General features: G+C 42.5%; 1 long non-coding RNA gene across 2 annotated transcripts; it reads right to left on the reverse strand.

Moving 5' to 3' along the window:
- Positions 1-224: 224 nt before the first annotated feature.
- On the reverse strand, positions 225-22,251 carry LOC100895429 (uncharacterized). 2 transcript variants are annotated; one of them, XR_013522405.1, is made up of 3 exons: positions 12,748-12,919; positions 5,208-10,212; positions 225-2,185 (listed from the first exon to the last, which is right to left on the reverse strand). It is a non-coding gene; the product is annotated as an uncharacterized LOC100895429 (long non-coding RNA). The 2 variants fall into 2 exon arrangements; XR_013522406.1 differs by lacking the exon at positions 225-2,185 and adding an exon at positions 21,899-22,251 and having other exon boundaries at positions 9,496-10,212; positions 12,748-12,896.
- Between the last annotated feature and the right edge of the window lie 361 nt (positions 22,252-22,612).

Genomic DNA, 22,612 nt, shown 5'->3' on the forward strand with positions numbered 1-22,612 from the left:
GAAACCTATCTCTACTAAAAATACAAAAATTAGCTGGGTGTGGTGGTGCATGCGTGTAATCCCAGCTACTCGGGAGGTTGAGGCACAAGAATCACTTAAACCTGGGAGGCAGAGGTTTCAGTGAGCTGAGACTAAGCCACTGCGCTCCAGCCTAGGTGATGAAGAGAGACTCTGTCTCAAAATAAATAAATAAATAAATAAAATTAATCCAGAGGCAGTCTGTATTATTATTGTAGACATAATTTAATTTATGAAAAATAGTGAAAATATATTAGTATACAGTAAGTCCATTTAATAGACAAGGTATAAAAAAGAAAGAAAGCATTCATTTCCTACATTGTAAGAAAGTGAGGGCTCCCAACTTCCAGGTTTCCTTCATCAAGGTGGACATGCTGACATTATGGTTGTTTACATTCTCATAGAAGCAAGAGTAGCCACAGAATATGCATCTGTTTATCTTGTTTCCCTCGCCACAATTATTTCCCACATTATTACATAAGCTGTCTACATACTTTTAATATCACTGTTTTGCTCTGATCATGAAATTGTTACATGCTCAATGTATGAATAAGGCAAAAAATAAAGTCTCCCATATCTTACCCTGGAGATAAGCACTGATAGATTGGTTGATCGTCTTTCAGAATTTGCTCAGGGCGGATAGTATTGTGTACCTGTCTACCGGGCTTGGCTTAGTTTCTGTTTATACAGAGGTGGTTTGGCAGGTAGCTGGAGGTAGACTCTTCCATGGAATACACACCTCAGCTTGCATGGGAGTGTGAGACGGGAACCACGTGGATTACCTGGGAGCATTTCTCTGCCTTGTTTCCAGCAGTGAACAGAGACCAGAGGTGAGTCTTTTTCTCACTGCCTTCCACAGTCCTTGAATGACCTTGGACAGTCCTTTTAACTTCTCCAAGCCTCATTACTTCATCTGTAAAATGGGGCAACTAATAATATCTAGTTTGAAAAATTGTCGCAAATATTAAATGAGTTGATTTATGCTAGTTTGAAAAATTGTCGCAAATATTAAATGAGTTGATTTATGCAATGCCTTAGCACTGAGTTTCTCCTTGTTGGCACATGGACATTTGGGGTCAGATACTCTGTGATGAGACTGTCCTGTACATTGCAGAATAAGTAGCAGCATCCCTGACCTTTATTGACTGGATGCCAGCAGCACTCTAGCTGTGACAGCCTAAAATGTCCCCAGACATTGTCAAATGTCCCCTGGGGAAGGGAGGAGGGACACATCACCACCTTCCCTACTGAGAACCACTGTCTTAGCACAATGGAGCATAGTAACTACTCAACAAATTCTCCTTAATATTAATATCATCATTATAACAGGGGAGCACATTTACTAAACATAAACCAGTCAATGGCTCAATTAATATAAATCTACTGGCATTTTAACTGTCCATGTAGGAGTCCAATTTCTTTTCCTACTCACAGGCCCTTCAGATCAAATACTCAGTTTAAGCTCAGATGCAAACTTCTCCACATAAGGGCTTTTCATTTCTATAATATTAACATACTGGTGAAATACCACATAACGATATGATTCAGCTACTTTTATTTCCTTTATACCTCCCGAGTCCCCCCGCTTCGCCCACAGGTTACAGACAAGACTAAGCCTACAATTAAAAAGCTGCTTTTCCTACTATATATACCTAATTTCTCATCCCTCATTTCGCATTAAAGTGTTTTTCCACAGAGCCTGTGGAAGATGGGATTATGTGTGTGCATGTGTTCATTCAGGGCTCTTTAGGATCTAAATCCCCAGGGATAAACTTGGAAAATGACTGAATTAATCACTTACGATCTGCGTTCGGTGCGCATTATCATAATATTGATATAATGCACACACTGTTTTTTGCTTATTTCTATATTGAGTGAGGCCCTGCAGCAATTCTGAGGAAATTTGAGACTCACGCACCTGGCTAAACGCGCGCTTTCTCTCTCTCTAAATAATCCGAGCTCTCCCAGTTTGCGAGGATCAGACTAAAATGAGTTACAGTTGCCAGAACATTTTTAAGTAGGGAAATAAATTAGAGTGGTAATAATCATAACAATTATATAATAAATGTTAAGAATTGTAAGTTCCCCAGCGGTCTTAATAACTTGATTTTGTTGTTGGGGGTAGGTTGTGGAAATTCCATCATCTGCATCTGGTGACATCATCAGGCTGAAATGAGAGGACAGGTTTCTTAGTTCTGAATGTCACTAAGGTGCTGAATGAGGTGGTACTTGGCTTTCCCGGCCATTTGCTGGGTTTGAATTATTAAAGTCATCATTTGCAAAATAAATTTAGGGCTTCGTGAATATTGCTGGATTGACAATCTCCCTCTAGGTCCTTCTCTTTGTCTTTCTTTCCTCCTTTCTCTCTCTGTGTCTTAGAGAACTGAAGGCAGCCACAGCTGGACAAATCATCTAGATGCCCCCCTCCCAATAATTCCTCCATATCCAGCTGCAAACTGAAGAAAAATAGGACTGAAAATAGAAATGACAGAATGTCCCCAAACAAGAGACCCTTCCAGGAACCACGATGACTAGAAAGCCTGTGAACATTCCCAAACTTGTGTGCTGGGAGGTAGGGTTTGGTCTGGAATCCCTCCACTCAAGACACATGAAAGAAAAAGGTTCAACTATGTACAAATCAGACACAATTCATAATAATGCTAGCCAGTGTTTACATGCCAGGTGTTGAATGAAACACTTTGCTTATATTATCTCTTTTCTCCTGCAGTAGGGATTATTTTTAAAGTTTTAAAAAATTGATACATAATAGATGATGTACATGTTTTCAGGATACATGTGATAATTTAATGCATTCATATAACTTGTAAAGCTCAAATCGGTGTAATCAGGCTATCCATCACCTTAAACATCCATCTTTTCTTTATTCTATGAACATTCAAATTGTTCTCTTCTAGCTATTTTGAAATATACAGTAAATTATTGTGACCTTTCGTCATTCTACTGATCTATCAAATACTAGATCTTCTTTCTCCTGTCAAACTGTATATTTTTATTATTAATCAACCTCTCTTTATCTCTTCTCCCCATCACCCTTCCCAGCCTCTGATAACCACAAATCTACTTTCTATCTTCATGAGATTCACTTTTTTAGCTCCCACATGTGAGTGGGAACATGTGACGCATGTGTCTTTCTGTGCTTGGCTATTTCTCTTAACACATTGACCTCCAGTCCATCCACGCTGCTGCAAATGTCAGAATTTCATCTTTTTTATGTCTGAGTAATATTCCATTTTATGAATATATATATATATTCCAGTGTGAGGTACATATCTATATCTCACATTTTCTTTATCCATTTATTCACTAATGGGCACTTGGGTTGATTCCATATTTTGGCTATTGTGAATAGTGCTACAATAAATATGGGAGTGTAGATACCTCTTCAATATGTTGATTTGCCTTCTTTTGGATAGATACCTAGAAGTAGAATTGCTGGATCATACGGAAATTCTGTTTTTAGGGTTTTGTTTGTTTGTTTGTGCTTGTTTGTTCATTTGTTTTGAGACAGAGTCTCACTCTGTCTCCCAGGTTGGAGTACAGCCTCTGCTCACTGCAACCTCCGCCTCTTGGGTTCAAGTGATTCTCCTGCCTCAGCCTTCTAAGTAGCTGGGATTACAGGTGACTGTCACTACATCCAGCTAATTTTTTTTCTTTTTCTTTCGTTCTTTCTTTTTTTTTTTTGAGACGGAGTTTCACTCTTGTTGCTCAGGCTGGAGTGCAATGGTGTGATCTCAGCTCACCACAACCTCTACCTCCTGGGTTGAAGCAATTCTCCTGCCTCAGCCTCCAAAGTAGCTGGAATTACAAGCATGTGCCACCATGCCTGGCTAATTTGTATTTTTAGTAGAGATAGGGTTTCTTCATGTTGGTCAGGCTGGTCTCAAACTCCCGATCTCAGGTGATCTGCCTATCTTGGCCTCTCAAAGTGCTGGGATTATAGGCATGAGCCACCACACCTGGCTTAATTTTAGTTTTCTGAATAGCTTCTATACCGCTTTCCATAGTGGCTATACTAATTTGCATTCACACCAACAGTGTATAAAGGTTTACTTTTCTCCTTATCGTCTGCTCTTCCTTGTCTTTTTGATAAAAGTCATTTTAACTGGGGTGAGATGATATCTCACTGTGGTTTTGATTGGCATTTCTCTGACGATTAGTATTATTGAATAATTTTTAGTATACCTCTTTTGTCTTTTCTCCTTCCTCCCTCCCTCTCTCCATCTCTTCCTGCCTTCCTCCCTTCCTTCCTTCCTGCCTTCCTTCCTTTCCCTTTTTCTATTGAATTGTTAGAACTTCTATGTATTCTGGTTATTTTTATTTTAAATCCAGCTCCTGCAGGATACTCTGGTTATTAACTCCTTGTCAGATGTAGGTTGCAAATATTTTCTCCCATTCTGTGGGGTGTCTCTTCAGTTCGTTGATGGCTTACCTTGCTGTACAGATGCCTTTCAGCTTGGTGTAATCCCATTTGTCTATTTTTGCCTTTTGAGTGCTTTGGGCCTGTGCTTTTGAGATCTTACACAAAAAATTTACCCAGACCAATGTCCTGGAGCATTTCCTCAAGGTTTGCTCCTAATAGTTTAAAAATCTCAGGTCTTATGTTTAACTCTGTAATCCATTTTGATTTGATGTTTATCTATGGTGAGAGATAGGGCTCTGGTTTTTTCTTTCTACATATGCTTACCCAGGTTTTCCAGCACCATTTATTGAAGAGACTACCCTTGCCCCATTGTGTTATTGGCAGGTTTGCTGACAATGAGTTGACTGTAAATGTGTGGATTCCTCTCTGGGTTTTCTATCAGTCTATGTGTCTGCTTTCATGTCACTAACATGTTGTCTTGGTTACTATAGCTTCATAGCATAGTTTAAAGCCAAGTAGTATGATGCCTCCAGTTTTGCTCCTTTTACTTAGAACTGCTTTGTCTATTCAAAGTCTTTGTGGTTCCATATAAATTTTAGGCTTGTGGTGGGGACTATTATTGTACCCATTTTACAGATGTGGAGACCAGTGCTCAGAGGGTATGAATCACTTGTTACAACATCTTTAAACAGGAGAGGTTAAGGTCAAACCTAGATCTGGGTGATTCCAAATTGTTTCTCAACCTCCTAGGAGCCCCAATATAGTGAGTGGAAGCCCAGACTACGGACTTGTTTGAGGGCTGACTTACCTTCTAACCAGTTCTGTGAACCTAAGTCAGGCACTCCAGTCTTCTCAATCTCAGCGAGCCCAGCTGTGAATGCAGGAAATGATCATAACCAGGGTCATTACCCATACTGTGTCTTTATGTAATTAGAAAAAGCCACCCTTCCCTCAAGCCACCTTATTTCCACATTGGAATTCTGTCATAATATACTATCATTAAAACAAGACACCTTACTGCCATCTTCTGGTAAACGGTTGTAATAAATACAGTCAGCCCTCCTTGTCTGTAAGTTCTGAATCCATGAATTCAGCCAACTGCAAATGGAAAATACTCAAAACAACAACCAAAGTGTCTGTACTGAACACATACAGGCTTTTCTTCTTGTCATTATTTCCTAAACAATACGATATATCAACTATTCGCACAGCATTTACATTGTATTTGGTATTAAAAGTATTCTAGAGATGATTCAAAGCATACGAAAGGATGAGTCGGTTATATGAAAATACAATGCCATTTTATATCAGGGACTTGAGAAGCCTCAGATTTTGGTATCTGCAAGGAGTCCTGGAACTAGTGCCCCATGGATACTGAGGGTAGCTGTATATATATAAACGTACAAAGGCAAGGATAGAGGGATGTGAATGACATCCTTTTTGTGCAGTGCATGACCTGCACAACTGTGCATGGTTGTCCAGACAATTCTCCACTGGATTATTAGAAAGAGAAATGATGTAGCACTTTGGTTAAAAAAAATGGTGCACAGATTCTCAGCAAATGTTGACTACTCTGTTAAGTTCTGGCTCAAACAGATTGGATGATACCATCTGTTTGGGCCAAGTGACAGTCACTGGGAAATCTCACTTGGGGACCGTGTCTCTCAGTCAATTGCAGTCTGTTCCTCAGCACGTATCTCCTTGGCCCCATGTTTTTAATACTCTGGCTATCCTGGACAGCAATTCTTTGCTCCTTTCTTGCCTCCTGGCCAGGAGAAAGGATTGCGATAACTTTTGGGGGCTGCCTTCCGAAATTACATGTGGCATTTCTTAGACTCTTTGAATCTCTGACACCGTCTGGACAGCCTTGCAAATTGTTGAATATGTTCCATGAGCTTTGCCCCTGGCCGTGGAATGGGATAGAAACATGAGTCTAGGGTTCCACAAAAACTTAATTGGAACTCTATTTTTTTTATTACTGCTGTGTGACTTTGGGTGAGCAACTTAACCTTGCTGGGCTTTAGTTTCTTTACAGGTGAAAAGGAACGACTTGTTAATATATCTATCTATCATAGAGCTATGACCTGAAGATAAGAGGAGAAATGTGTTTATTAAAGCATTTATGAGTAAGCACTCTCCGAATTAAAGTTATTATTATCATTAACAACAGGGAAAGACAATTCAGATTTTGTAACAGGTCATCTATTTCCAGCTGCCAATCTGATCTCTGACGACCTTTTTGTTTGAACCCCAAATCTGAAAGACCTTTAAAAGTATATTTGTAGCCAGGTGCAGTGGCTTATGCCCGTAATCACAGCACTTCGGAAGGCCAAGGCAGGTGGATCACTTGAAGTCAGGAGTTTGAGACCACTCTAGCCAACACGGTGAAATTCCATTTCTACTAAAAAAATATATTAAAATTAGCAGGGCATGGAGGTGCGTGCCTGTAATCCCAGCTACTCAGAAGGCTGAGACAGGAGAATCACTTGATCCCACGAGGCAAAGGTTGTATTGAGCTGAGATCACGCCACTGCACTCCAGCCTTGGTGACAGAGTGAGAGTCTGTCTCAAAATAATAATAATAATAATAATATTTGTATGAAAAACTAAAAGTACTTCTGCATTGAAGGCATCATACAAAATCAGATATATCCCTGCTTCTGTGGGACACAGTTGCTTCACTCAGGAAGTGTTTTACCCTCACAGATGTTTCTTCTCCAAAAACAAATACCCTAGAGATACCAAAGGCTGTGAATCGGGGACCAACCACCATTGTTTCCTCTCCACGGTTCTCATGCTGCGGCACCCATTCCTCTAACCCCTGAATGCCTTTTTTCCTGGAATTTTAGGCAGCATCAGGACATGCCCTGTTTCCTAGTTTCTCATCTTATGTTTTCTGTGTGCCTGATCCCCCGTGCCTGGCTCTCAACCTCCAGTGGCTTCTCTGTCAGCCTGAGGATCTGTGGCTTATTGAAAATGCTCTGGTACACAGAGTACATGCCTAGGTTGTTACTGGCTAAAAAACAGCTGTTTTTGGATGGTGGTGTAGTTCATTCTGGGGGATATGAACCGGGCAAGGAAGAAGCCGCTCTGAAGGGCAATTTGAATGCAGACGGCACAGAAATGCAGATCCTGAGGTGGCTTCTTCTAGAGCAGGTGGCCTTCTCTCTCCAAACCCATTCACACTTCCATTGTCCTCAAATGTTCTTAAATGCAAATGCTGAAAATTTTCCACTGACATGTAGTGTGTAAGAACGGGATCTTTAGAGGAAACTTGCCTGATCTCTGAAGCCCACCATTCAGCTGCTGTACACAAATCACTTCCCTGCTCTTGCCTTCAGTTTCTTCATTTGTAAAATAGGAATGAAAGATAATTTCTACCTCCTGGGTCTGTTGTAAAGATTAAAAGAGATAATGCTTTAAAAACGATTGGCAAAGCGTCTAACTTGGGGCGAACACAGTAAAGCTTAGGCATTATTACAAGCCTTTTAATTAAATAGAGGCTTTGTAGGGGGAACCTACTCTCAAACCAAGAAGAATTTTGGAAAACTGATTTATTTAACATATTCTGGATATCTCTGGCTGGTCTCTTCCATTAAAAAACAAAATCTCCTAAGGAGGCTACAGTCTCAGCACAGCACAGCTTGTCCCAGGCCACACAGTAAGTTTGATTTGGGCTCCCAGGAACAAAATCCAGGCCCCTGACCTCACGTCAGATGGCCGAGCCTCCCTGCTCTCAATCACAGCCAGAAATGTCACAGTGAACGGAGTCACGTCTTAGGGGAGGAAAATGAGATTTCTCTCTTGCCTTGATCTGACCAGGGATTCCAATCAGAAAAGAAGCTCAGCACCCTTAAAATTTTCTCTGTCTCCTCTTCATTTCCTAAATGCCTGTTCCTCTCAGTGATACCCAAACACTCAAATGCTTGCTGGCCAAGACTTGGACTTCGAGGGCCCCTTTCAGCTGTCCTGGCTAAGCGGGCAGGGACCAGAATGAGGCTTCGCATGGGGCAAATAAGGCGGTGAAACTATCTCGGTAATCAAGACAGATCATATTTTAAGACAGTGCATTTAAAAAGCCAAAATGAATGCAAAAAAAAAAAAAAATCCCACGATGAACAAAATGTAAGAATTTTAAATCAAGAAAAAAATCAATTACCAGGATTGCGCCCTCTTACCTGCAGCCCACAACGTTACCAGATAAAATGAGATTTAATCCTGCCCCCTTAGTCTTATTCCTTTTGAATTTCCTGTAAGGGCCACATTCACAAATTTCCACCTTCCCTTCCTTGGCGTCCCCTTCCCCACAGAGATGTGCTGGGGTGAGCTGCGCAGAGGCTGTTTGGAAGGCGAAGGCCAGCGGAAGAGGACTTGGGTGGGACCTTTCAACTTTCCATCTTGTTTCTAACTCCATCTAGCCTGCTCTCCTTAATCAATAAAACAGGAATGAGGTCTCAGATCCAAGAGTCGGTTTCTGTCTTCCAGTTTATGACTTTGGCCACCTCTCAGTCTTTTTAAAGTTGCCGGACCGGCTTCCTGAAATACCTGAGGTCTCAGATTCAGGTAGTAAACAGATGTGGGGGCTTCCCGCTGCCAAGTGGGCGGGGCAAGGTCAACGTCCCGCTTCCCCGACCCCAACTGCGCTGGGCGCCTGGTGCTCGCTAGCCGAAAACCTTAAACCTTTTTCTTTGATCCCTCTGTCTTTTGGGGGGAAAAAAGTCTGGGGAAGAGGGAAGCAGGGGGAAAATGAGGTGCCTGCCCGAACAAAGTTTTGATGACCGCCTGCCTCTGCCTCCAGCTCCGCCCTCGCCGAAGGGACAGGACTTTGAATTCCAGAACCGGAATCCTTCGTTTGTGGTGTTTTTTTTTTTTTTTTTTTTTTTTCCTGAAATTGATCGATTTTATCCGGGAGCTTCAAATCGAAACCAGGAGAGGCTTTGAAATGTCAAAGAAAAGTTGCAAAAGAAAAAAAAGGGGTGGGGTGAGGAGGAGGAGGAAGGGGAGGGAGATTAAAAAAAAAAAAAAAAAAAAAGCAAGGCCAGTAGGCAGGCAGAGGTTTTCTTTCGAACTGAAATCGCGGCGCTGCGTACCTTTGTAAGGGTCCTTAACCTTTTCACCCTTTTGGTGGTGGTTGTGGTGGGCTCCGCGTAGCTCTTTGAAAATCTAGTAAGGGCTATGGACCGTCTGCCTGGAAAAATGCCCTTCAGGGACGTGCAAAAGCTTGCAGTCATTTCGGGAGGCTTGGCGGGAGCCGGGAGTGGAACCGTTTTTTTGCGCAACTTGGAAAAGTTTTTGCAATATTCTCTGCTCGGTCATATGAGTTGGAATGGAACCGCTCCCAATCTTAATTTTTGAAGAGACGGTTTGGCCTGTCGTAATCTCACCCCATTTGGTCCGGGAGGGGAGGGGAATTTAAAAATTCATGCCTTCTCCACCTTCTGGAGAAGGCAAGATCCTGCAGGCGCGGCTGATTAGCTGGGGGGCTCCGATGCGACCCTGCACTCGGAGCAGGAAAACCTGGGTGCCCCTGAAGCTCCGCCTGTGCCGGGTTCCAGTGAGACCACCTCCTCACACTCGGGGCTCTGTCCCCCAGTCCTTTCCTTCTAGACTCCAGGACCTACATTCCTGAAGCGGGGAGCTGGGGAAGGGGAATGAGTTCAAAACGATCTCCCTCTCCTTCCCTTTAAGATGAGGCATCAACATGGGAAGCTGGTGCAGGGAAGACTGGTCCCGGGAGCTGCCTCTTCAGGATGCCTGGGAAATACTGATTCAATTGATTGCAGGGAGCTTCCAGTCTTCTTCCTGCCCTAGGGCTAAAAGGATCGAAAAACGTTTTTTAAGAATTCATGGAAAACCTAGTTTTAAGAAGCTTAGAGGCTGTTACGAAGCCCTCCCCTCCCCCTTACGGCAAGGAGCCTTGGAGTTTGGAGCGAGAAAGCGGGTGAAGGTCTTTTCAAAGAGAGCTGAGCTCCTTCTGCAGCTCCCTCTCCAGCAGTGGTCCAGGGCTGGCGCTGCAGAGGGAGGAAGGCAAAGTGGGCACAAAAGGGCTCTGGTGTCACTGCCGGCAGCTGTCCCCAATGGCCAATTATGGGGGGACAGGAAGGTGCTAAGAGGCTTGTTGGCTAAGTAAAGATGGAAGGAACATCAGAGAGAGATGTACAGAGATAAACACAGAGAGAGGAGCATCAAGGAAAGAGCCTGAGGAAGAGATGCATACAGGAAAACAAAGCTCAGTGAGATACTGAAACAGACACAGAAGCAGCCGGAGAGCAACAGACAAGAAGTACACAGAGCAATGGAGAGAGACATAGGTGGGAACCACAGCATCCTGGGACTAGAGGGTGCATCACCCACGGCCTGGTGATCCCAGGTAGCCAAGCTGTAGTATAGTGACAGGAATCTGTTTCTGGGTGCCATGAACATGGGAGTACCAATGATGGGGCAAAGTGGCTCCTGCCAACTCCCTGCCTTTAAGAGGGGGCACAGCCAGAAGACAGGGCAGAAGGCTTTAGAGCATAGGGATTCTGTTGACCAGGACTAAGAATGGCACTGCCTAGCATGCCTGAACCCATGTGCATGCCCCCCAGAGCACCCCACTGTCTGCAAATTTTGCTGTGGGTGCTTTCCAACACACATAGTGTATCCACTCTCTGAGGCCTTAGCCATGCTCAGCTCCTGCCATTGCCGTTTCCTCTGGGAGCAAATTCTACAAGAAACTCAATCTGCTGTGTGCAGAATTATGGGTTATTCTTGGCTCCAGCCTTGCCCTCACCCTTGGTGCAAACACAGACATCCACACAGAGCACAGCAGGCTTTGCAGGAGTGCTGTGGGGTTTGGAGTTATGCTGGGGAAATTGACCTCTTGTTTCTCCCTCTCTGGGGCTGGAAACCTCCCAGCACCAAGGAGGAAAAACAAAAGCATTCAGAAGCAGATTTGGAGGGAAACTCACCTTATTGTTCTCTGGTTTCCCCCTATGATATGGCTTGCCAGGACCCCTGAAAAGGTCTCTCTGATTCCCTTCCCAGACCAGAGTACAGCTGGGGTTCTTGAGGTGGTCCCTGTATACACTTGAGGCTCATTGCAACCCCCCTAAAATGATATGCAATATTGCATATGTCTCTACACTTTTGCCTTTATGTCTGTGAATGTCTGTCTCTGTCTCTCTGTCTCTGTCTGTGTGTATGTGTCTGTATATTTTGGATATGGGGCTCAGCCTCCATCAAGTTATCCAAGATGTCCATGACTCCAAAGGGGTTCTGAGCTTCTGGGCCAGGAGATTAAAGATGTTGGAGGAAAAGTGCTGCCCATATTCACCAAGGTATCTAGAAGAACCTTAATGGCAACACTGTTGCTAATAGCCCTGCAAGTGAAACTATCTAAGTGGCCATTATCCACAGCGAAAGAGATAAATACATTGTGGCAAATTCACTGAGGAGCATACTATTCTACAGTGAAAAATGAATGAACTACAACCTCTCTCAAACATGTAGATGAATCTCACAAACATAACATTGAGTGAAAGAAGTGAGATACAAAAGGATAGCTTCCTATTGCTACTTGAGGAATCTGGCTTCACTTGAACTGTGGTGTGTCTCATCTTTTCAAGTTCCTGAGGGCTAAACTCTAAACTGTTCTGTTAGCAGAGGTCTTGGCATGATCCCTGAGAGTTTATAATGAAGGACCTACCCCCTTTATAATGCTGAAGAAGGCAGGGGCAGAAAAAAGAATTAAATGGGGCAATGTGCCCTGGGTGGGAACTTAACTTGGCCAGGGACAGTACAGATGGAGGGGTAAAGCAGCTCTGGAGCTTGGAAAATAATTATTTTCCAGCCTGTATTATTGTCCCTGGGAGCACATTAAGGTTTGAAACCCAATTCCAACCATTCTAAGAAGGATATTTAAAGGTTGGCTCTACCATCACTCTACGCTTCCTTTTAAAGCTAATTTAAAAAAACAAAAACAAAAGTCTTACAGTCCCCCACTGCCTCCAGATTCTTTAAAAAGCCCACAATATGATGATCTGGGCAGCATTACTGATCACAACTTGCCCAGAGAGGTTACTCTAATGATCTTTTGAAGTAAATCTTTACTTTCCATCTTTATACCAAATAGCTATGTATATATTTCCTTTGTTAAATTCCTTAGATGCAGGAGCCAAAGGCAACCTCATGCGGAACCAAATTATCTGTGTTCCACATGTTTAGTTTTTAATAATAAAATAACAAAACAAAACCAAACCCAAAGGGTGCAGATTTTCAGACCATATTTTATGACCTGATTGGACGGAACCTGCCACAGCCATGCATGGAGGAAGAGAATCATGGGGGACAGAGATTTCTTTCCTGACCTGAGCTGTCCAGGGGTCCAAAACAAGTCGAAGCTCTCGTCTTGTCCCCTAATCCTAGGCCGCTCTGGAATCCTCCTCATCCACATTTGCCCCTTCTGAAAAGGCTGGAGGTTCTTCTGGCAGAGAGTGGGCTCTGGCTGAGAAGTTGCCTAGTTCAAAAGTAACTCAGTTCGGAATTTTTTTTTTTTAAATTGTTTTTAACAGCTTAGGTCACGGCATGTGTTTGCCTAAGCCACTTTGTTTTCCATTAGCTCAATATTTATTTTGAACATCGATTATCTGCCACTTGGTGAGCTAGAACTAGAGATAGAGAAGTGAGCATGATGAATATAATCCCCCCTCAGGAGTCAGCCATTCTAGAGGAGAAACAGACAATAAGCAAGTTAAAATATATATAATATGCAAATATATTATATATGTCTTATTTATATAAAATATATTATGGATTTCTTTTATTTATATATTACACATGTCATATTTATTTATATAAAAATACATATATTTCTTATTTATTATAATAAATATATATTATATATTTCTTATTTATATAAATATATATTATATATTGCTTATTTATATAAAATATATAATATATTTATTTTTATATATAAGTATATTATATTGTCTTATTTATATAAAAATACATATATCTTATTATAATACATACATTATATATTTATATTTAATATAAATATATCATATATTTCTATGTAAAATATATTTTTTACTTATATAAATTGCATATTTCTTATTAACTTATATAAAATTTATAGTATAAAATATGTTTTTATATATAATTTTAGAAATCATTAAGTACTATGCAAAAAAATAAAGTCATGTAAGGAAAAGATTGTGATGGGCAACGATATCCTTTAAATAAAACAAGGTCAGAGAAGTCTTTGGCCTCCCTAAGGAAGTGATTTTTCATAAGACAGGTTTATTGGGATAATTTACATACATTAAAATTCTCCCTTGGTAACATTATAGTTCAAGGAGTTCTGATGAATGGTCCCATTGCATGACTACCACCAAATCAAAGTAGAGAACATTTTTTTGTCCCCTGAAGTCCCTATGAATCTTTTTACAGCCTCTCCATTTGCCCCCCACCACCAAGCCCTCACAGCCCCCCAAAACCACTGATCTCCTTTAGTTTTTTTTTTTTTTTTTTTGAGATGGAGTTTCGCTCTTGTTACCCAGGCTGGAGTGCAATGGCACGATCTTGGCTCACCGCAACCTCCACCTCCTGGGTTCAGGCAATTCTCCTGCCTCAGCCTCCCGAGTAGCTGGGATTACAGGCACGTGCCACCAAGCCCAGCTAATTTTTTGTATTTTTAGTAGAGACAGGGTTTCACCATGTTGAGCAGGATGGTCTCGATCTCTTGACCTCGTGATCCACCCACCTCGGCCTCCCAAAGTGCTGGGATTACAGGCGTGAGCCACCGCGCCCGTCCCTAGTTTTGTTTTTTCTGGATGGTGGTAAAATGGAATCATACAGTAATGCAGACTCCCATGCCTGGCTTTTTTCACTTAGCCCAGTATGCTTGAGATCCATCCGTGTCATTGCAACTATCACTAGTCTGTTCCTTTCTGTGGCTGAATAGTATGGGTGGTGTGGATGAACCATGGTTGATTAGTCTGTCCCCCAGTTGATGAACACTTGAGCTGTTTCCAGTTTTTAGCTCTTACATATGAAGCTACTATAAATACTTAGGCACATGTCTTTAGGTAAACATGGGTTTTCCTTTTTCTTGGATAAACCCATAGGAGTGGAATTGCTGGCTTATATGTATGCATCACTCCATGTATAGTTTTATTAGAAACTGCCAAACTATTTTCCAAAGTGGCTCTGCTGTTTTGCATTCCCACCAGTTCCGCATCTTTGTCATACTTAGTATTGTCAATATTTTTCATTTTAGCCATGTTGCACATGTTTTTGTGAATGTATTGGCTATTACATAAAATATAATTTTTATGCTATGTTTACAATGTCTAATTGTCAATTATTTACATGTTTATACTTTGTAACATATATATCATATAAAACATATTTGAATTAAAATTGAATAATGATAGGAATGCACCATAGTAGGAAGAGGCAGGGAAGACTGTTCCAGGCAGAGGGAACACTGTTCCAGGTAGAGGAAACAGCAATGGTGAAGGTCCTGAAGTGGAGCCAGGTATGGATGATAGAGGAGCAGAAAGTCCAGTAAAGGTACATCCTGATGAGGGAGGATGATAGGGGAGAAGTTGGTAGGCAGAGCCAGGGCAGGGATACATATCAAACAAAGGAGAAAAGAGAGCCCTTTAGGTGATATTGTTGCATAAGAATCTACCCCAATACTTTGGAGTTTCCAAAAACAAATTTTCTATGGTCGCTCATTCTGAGTCAGAAACTTAGACTGGCACCATAAAGGTGGATTACTGCTGCTCTACAATGTCTGAGATCCGAGCTGGAAAGATTCAAATGCCTAGAGGTGACTTGGTGGCTAGGGCTAGAATATTCTGAAAGTTTCTTTACTCATGTATCTATTGCTGGATTGGAACCACTTGGAGGCTGGGCTCAAATGAAATTGTCGACAGAACCCCTACATTCAGCCTTTCCATGCAGCTTGACTTTTTCACAACATGGTGGCCGCAGGGGTGCCAGACTTTTTCATGGAGGCTTACGGATTGAAGCAGAGGTGCTCTAGGGAACAAAGCTGATGCTGCATTAACTTTTATAGTCCAACCTTGGAAATCATAAAGCATCATTTGTGCCCCATTCCGTTGGTAGAAATAATCACAACCCTGCCAGTATTCAAGCAGAGAGAAGCTAGACTCTCCACATGGTGTGGCAGGGTCATGCTGAAGAAGGAGATGTAGAATGGAAGACATCACCATGGCAGTCTTTGGAAAATAGAATCTGCTGCAGAGTAAAACCTGAAAGTGATACAGCTTGTTCTGCTCAACAAATGCTTCTGAGGGGTGATGAATAAGCATGTGGATGAATAAGACCCAGTCCTTGAACTTGAGGAATTCCCAAGGCAAATGGGGGAGACGGATATGTAAATAAAAACCATACTGTACATACTTCTACAGCACGTATCAAATTAGGCTATAAAGTCCCCAGGAAGCAATCCATATTGCCTGGGATGTAGATGAGGGGCTTGGGCTGGGGAATGTGCAAGGAGTTACCACTGGGCAAAAGCAGATGCAGTGGAAAGAGCATGATCAAATAGTGATTATTCAGGCAGAAGAGGAGGTTGCAGATGAGGCTGAAAGGCAGGCTGGGCCTATTTAGAAGGGCTTCCAAATAGAGGCTGGCACGTTGGACTAAATCATATAGGTGATGGCGAACTATTGAGAGATTAAGCGCTGTAATCAGATGCATGCTGCAAAGAGCACTTGGGGAGCTAGAATGGTGGACAGGTTGACCATTGATGAGGGATATGCTGAAAGTCCAGAAGCCAAGAGAGTGGTTTATTCAGCAGTCTGATGGAGAAGTGACAAGCATGCAACTGACATCAAGGTTGGAGAGGAGGAAGCAAAAGTTAAAAGTGTCTCCACAGTGAGTTCAACAGGGTTCTTCAAGAGTGAGAAGGAGTTCAGGGGAAGGAGAATGCTCCTCGCCTGGGCAGATATGTACCTTGTTGGTCTCAGCTCTGGATGTGAATTCAAATCATCTGGAAATGCTTGAGCCTGATCCCAAGGCCGCTAAACCAAAATCTTTCAATTGAACACCAGGCATGGGTACTGTTTAAAAAACTCTCCTGCAGATTCTTATGTTCAACTGAGGTTGGAGACGGCTGGGATAAATGATGCATTTCAAAAGACTCTATAGAGACCTTAGAGGATACTGGATTGGGCAGAACAGCAACAACAAAAAAGATAAGTAATTTTGATTTTGGACATATTGGATTCATGATAACAAGGATTTGAACCTTTCTCTGGGAGACAACATAGTCTAACAAAAGTTAGTTAATCCATAAAAAGAGATGAAATCATGTCTTCCATAGCAGTGTTACAAAGAGGATGCATTGTGCTTGAAAGCCACAGAAAAGATTTATTCAGTCTTCACCATCCAGGCACAGTGCCTCAGGCATTCTATCAGTCCCCACTACAACCTAGAAGACAGGCATAGTTATGGTGCTGTCCATTTTGCAGAGGAGGAAACTGAGGCTCAGAAAGATAGGAAAGGAGTCCAGTGGCAGAAGCCAGAGTCAAACCCAGGCAGTGCGATCTCCGAAGTGGATCAAGGAGTCTCTGTGGTATAACTCATCTTAGCACCCCATTCATGTTTGCATTCCATGAGTTGCTATCACAATGACTACTGTGGTGTTAGCACTGTTAAAATGACTGCCCACATTAAACCCAGTTTTGCTATTTCCACTGCTTACGTTACAAAGAGTGACCACACTCATTCCGTGTCATTATGGCTCTCTCCACAAGCCCTCATAAACCATCAGCATTGCCTTTTCATTTACATGGTCCTCTGGGCCCAAAGGCCTCTGAGAATTTAACGGAGCCTCCACGGCATATCATAAAACAAAACCAAATGCTCTCTTCTCCCCCCTACACCCCCTTTCCCTGAGTATCTGTCAAAGCCAGTGGAGAAATAGAAACCAGAATCTCCAAACAATACACTTCCCCACAGATAATAAATAAAATTTCCAAATAAGGGGGTGGGGGAAGAGCGAGGAGTCCTGCAAAGGCGGGGGGTGGGGGGGTGGGGGTGGGGGGGGTGGGGGTGGCTTGGGTGCACCGTTGCACATCGTGCAATAAGCCAAGCAGGCACCACAGACCCAGGGTAAGGAACCAATTGAGATAAAAAATGGACGTCCACATTACATATGCTGTGTGCACATAAGAGTGTGGATGCCAATAAGGAATGCAGTCCACATCAGCCCCCTTTGCTGTTTTGCACACAAATAAACACACATGTTGCCTCGTGTGGAGCAGATGCTCAATGAATTCTTATGCAATGCATCAAAGTACCAATATTCATTTGCGAATTTTCCAAGTACACATGTTTATGAGCAATCATTTCTCTCCCCTCACAAATATGGGTCCAACAAGCATTTTTAGGAAACTGTTGGTATTAGGCCAGGCACAGTACCTCATGCCTGTAATCTCAGCACTTTAGGAGGCCAAGGCAGGAGGATTGCTTGAGGCCAGGAGTTCGAGACCAGGCTGGCCAACATAGAAAGACTCTCATCTGTACAAAACAGGAAAACATAGTCAGGCCTGGTGGTGTGCATCTGTAGTCTCAGCCACTCAAGAGGCTGCAGCTGGAGGATTGCTTTAGCCCAGGACTTGGAGGCTGCAGTGATCTATGACTGTGCCACTGGTCTCCAGCCTCTGCAACAGAGCAAGACTCTGTCTTTAAAAAAATCTTTTTAATAAAACGTTTTTTGAAAATAAAGATAAATCATTTGTATTGATTGTATGCATCTATTGAAGCTTTCTTATATATTGCATCTAGAGAAAGTGTCATGAATAATACAAATTGATGACTATGGACCCTTCTGGGCACTGGCAGGAGAAGGAAGAGAGATTCGAGTTGTAGTTTATATTTATTTGATTTTTACACTGATAACACTTTTCTAGAGGGCAGGTTTTGACTTTTTTTTAATTCAAAGAAACTTCGTGTTTCTCCAAACTCTGTACAACCTACATGATGCTTTTTAGCTGATGGAGGCTTATTACCTATCCAGATGTGTAGTTTTAGTCCTAGTCTTGGGCCAGAAGAGCCTTCCCCAAATACCAGTCTTCAGGAGTCCCACTCTCTCACTTCCAGCCACGTCCTTCCTATTGATCAAGGAGACCCTTGGGCCAATGGACCAGCCTTCCCAGAGACCATTGTCCTCCTCTGGGCCACGTAGCTGGTACCTACTCAATAGTATGTAGATGCATACCCTGGACTGTTCATGGTGGAATATGTGTGGGATGTATCTCAGGTGTGTTATGAGCTCTTGGAAATGAAAAGCTCCCTGAAACATCACTGCCCCTTCTTCTGGGTCTCCTTCTCTAGTTGCAGGAGAAGGTGCTGGATTTTATTTTCTGCTGAAGAGGGCATTATAGTTGGTCATTTTCTAAACTGGGTTATTTCCTTTGAGTGACAAACCTCTGGGACTTGGCTCAGAGATGTTTGTGTGCATGTGCAAGCTTCTAGAAGTGGGTTTGTATGGTCACTGCAAAAAGTGGGAGTCAGGATCCCAGGAATTATGACTGTTCCATGACTTGAGCCCGAAGACTCCAGACCTGTGTTGCCAGATGCACTCTTGATATCTCCATGTGGCCCATACTCAGCTATCTCAAACTCAACATGTTCCAAATGGAATTATCTTCTTCCCTCCAGACCTGGATTTCTCCTGGCTCTGGATCTAAGCAGATGGCCACTCTACTCACTGAATCTTCTAGACCAGGAGCTGGACATTATTCAAATGTCTTCCTTCTTCATCACACCAGTAACAACAGTAATAAGGAAACTGTCATTAGCTGAGCTTCTGTTTCATTCCTGGAATGGTGACAAATGCTTCACATACAGTGTATAACTTACTTCCCATATAATTGTGAGGTTGGTGCATACACCAACCCCACTGTACAGATGGGAAAACTGAGACTTAGAAAGATGAAGAAGATTTCCAGGAGATGTTCTGACAAAACCCAGTTTCCAGCCTAGTTGATTGGGCCTTTCTCTTCTATCCCTTGTGACTCTCTTTCCTCAGCCAAGTTCTTTCCAATGCACCCAGTAGGTGTTCAGAGACACGTGTTGGATGGAACTGACCTAACTTTCTAGAGGATGTTACGAACTGCATCTCCACCTGGTCCAGTTGGAAACTGTTGCCAACACGAGGTCCTCCTTGGAGAGGAAGGGGAGTGGGCTAAGAGTGAGGAGAGAATGGATGGGAGACTTCAAAGGGAAGGAAAACGATTACTGGGAAGTCTGTTTATAGAGCCAGTGAGTGATGATGAGGGGGAAAGGCTGAAAAACAAATGGAGGGAGGAGAAGTGCCTGGTTCATGAATCTATCACCAATTCTTTTCATCTGCCGGCCAAATTATGGGCCCTCGTATCTTTGAAAGTCCTCTCATTCCCTACGCTGGAAGCCCACACTTGACCACCACCCAGCTCCAAGCAATGCCTAATGGTAGCATGGCTGGAAGGTCACCTGCTGCGTAGTGTTCAGGGCTAATTAGAAACAATAACAAGGAATTATTTTTGTAGCATTTGCTGTGTGCTAGGCACTTTTCTAAGTGCTTCCGAATGGTTTTAATCCTCATGACACAGCTTCATGAGGCAGTTACTATAATTAGCCCCATTTCACAGGTAAAGAAACTGAGACACAGAGATAAGCTTGCCTGCTTACTTAAGGTCATACAGGTAGAAAGAGGTAGAGCTGGGAGTTTATCCTAAGAATGTGTTAGAGGTGACCCTTTTAACTCCTACACTCTATGCCCCCTGAGCAAAGAGGCTGTGGGTCATGAGTTCAAATCCTGTTGCCCCAGCTTGCCATAAATATATGAGTTGGGCAAGCTGCTCCCTCTCTGAGCCTCAGTGGCTTCATCTGTGAAATAGTGACAATCATCACAACTGCCTCATAGTGCTGCTGTGGTGATTCTTAAATAATCCACACAATGAGTTTAAAAATCCCAGTCAGGAAAATAACAACCCCTGCTTTTCTATTTCACAAGGTTCCATGAGATGCAAAGGACATAATATATATATGTAGCAGAATTTTAAAATTTACATCTTGAAATATTGCAAGCACATAAAAGTATAGAGCACAATAAATAATAAACAGATAATAAATAATATATAATAAACTCTCATATATTCAACACCAAGCTTAGAAAACAAAAACTTTTAAATGCAAGTGGAACCTCCTACATAACTCTCCCTAATTGCCTATCTTCTCCTCCCTCTCCAAGGGAAACCACCATCCTGATTTTGAGGCTTATCATTCATATGCATATCTTCACATTCTTACCCTGGATGTATGTATTTATCCTTAAATCATATATATTATGTACTATATGATATTGTTTCAGACATTTAAAAAGTCTGCTCATATTCTTGTGCAAATTTTGCTTAACACTGTAATTTTGAGACCTATGTTGACACATGCATTTCTAGCTGTTTTTCATAACCACTATGGTGCATTCTACTGAACGTATGTACCTCAGTTTATACATTTATTTTCCTGTGGATGACCATGTTGGCATTTTCCAGGATTTTAGCATCACAAACAATATTGCAATGGATATTCTTGTATATAGTTATCTGTGCATATATATGAGAGTTCCTCTGGGAGCCACAGCAGGTGTTAAACTGCTTGGTTGAAATGTATGTGCATCTTATAGAAGTCTATTGTTCGTTTGCTCTCCAACACAGCTGCACCATTTTATCCTGCCGTTTTCTAAACAGTGGCCTGGAAGTCTCATTCATTCAGATCCTTGCCAACTCAGTTTTTTTTTTTTTTAATGGCAGCAATTTTTTTAAATGGGAGGCATTATTATTAGGTATACTATGTGATCTCTTTGGTGGCCAAGGAGTTCTGTGTGTTGACAACTGAGCCAGACAGCTAATAGAAGTCTCTTCTAAAAACAAGTCTATAAGAAGCCCCCTTCTTTTCTTTTTTAAATAGACTTTCATGACACACCTCCCCCATCTGATTCAGGACTCCCTTTTCTGTCCTCCTGCATAGTGCAATTTCCCCATTCATGAAAAAATTGAAATTGAAATTGCCTGATGATGTTTTTCTCCAGTCTCCACTGCACATCATGAAACTGGGAACTACTAATCACATTTTAGCACTGGAATCAAACACAGAACCTGATGCTCAGTAGGCACTCGGGAAATGTTTATCGTGTGAGTAACTGATACGAATGTAATCTAGAGCTTGATGAACAGTCAGAGGTTCCCTACATTTTGTTGGATGAATGGGCAAAACACCAAGTTAAATGGTAAGTGGAAGAAGCTCAGATGCTGAGGGAGAACCTTCTATTCATTTGCTCATTCATTTGCTCATGAATTCACTTTTTAAATAAGCTTTTGTTGCGTACAGATTGTGTGCAGCGTGAATGGACCCCATTTTTGACCATCCCCATCCTGTGTTATTTTGAAGCGTGATAGAGTCTATGTCAGAAGTGAGCACAGAAAACTAACTCACCTGGGAATTGAGGCAGCAAAGTCTTCCCAGGGGAGCTGGTCCTTCCCAAGGTCCCTCTGCTCTGTCCTCTCCCCAGCATGTCCGCTGTCATCTCCTGGGGACACCCCTTTTCCTCAAACTGCCTAAAAAATCAAATTCAGTTGCCGGATTCATGTCTCTTTTACCTTCAATTTTACCCAAATCAAAAGTCAAAAGGTCAACATAGCAGAGGTGTCAGCTGAAGGGCTTTTGAGTTTGGTTCAGGGAGGTCGATGAGGAGGTTTGCTTCTTTCTTTGGCTATCACCCAAGAAAGAAAAGTTGGGAGACAGGGGAGTGGGCTTTGCTGACACTGAGGACAGGGGCTGGAAGTGAGGGGGAGGGAAACATCTTGAAAGAGACAAAAGCAGGCTCCATGATATCCTGGTTTTTGGATCCAGGGCCCAGCATCTTAGAAACTCACACCTAGGGATCTGCCAAGCAGTCGTGCAAACACACTTCCCAGCGCAGGCACAACCATAAACCACTCAGCCAGCACTCGCTGGCTTCACCGTGATGGGCCCATGATGTATTTACCCAAAGAGAAGAAGTGAAAGGTAGCCGTAGGCATGCAGCCATAAATACATCCTGGTGTTCAGGTGACATCATCCCAAACTCCCCGCACAGTGCTCCATGGTTTATGAAATCACAACACCAGGCGGCGTCTCCTGGGCGGATGGGGTGGGCAGCTCTAAATT

This window comes from Callithrix jacchus, chromosome 9, assembly GCF_049354715.1.
Source record: "Callithrix jacchus isolate 240 chromosome 9, calJac240_pri, whole genome shotgun sequence".
In the NCBI taxonomy this organism is placed as follows: Eukaryota; Metazoa; Chordata; class Mammalia; order Primates; family Cebidae; genus Callithrix; species Callithrix jacchus.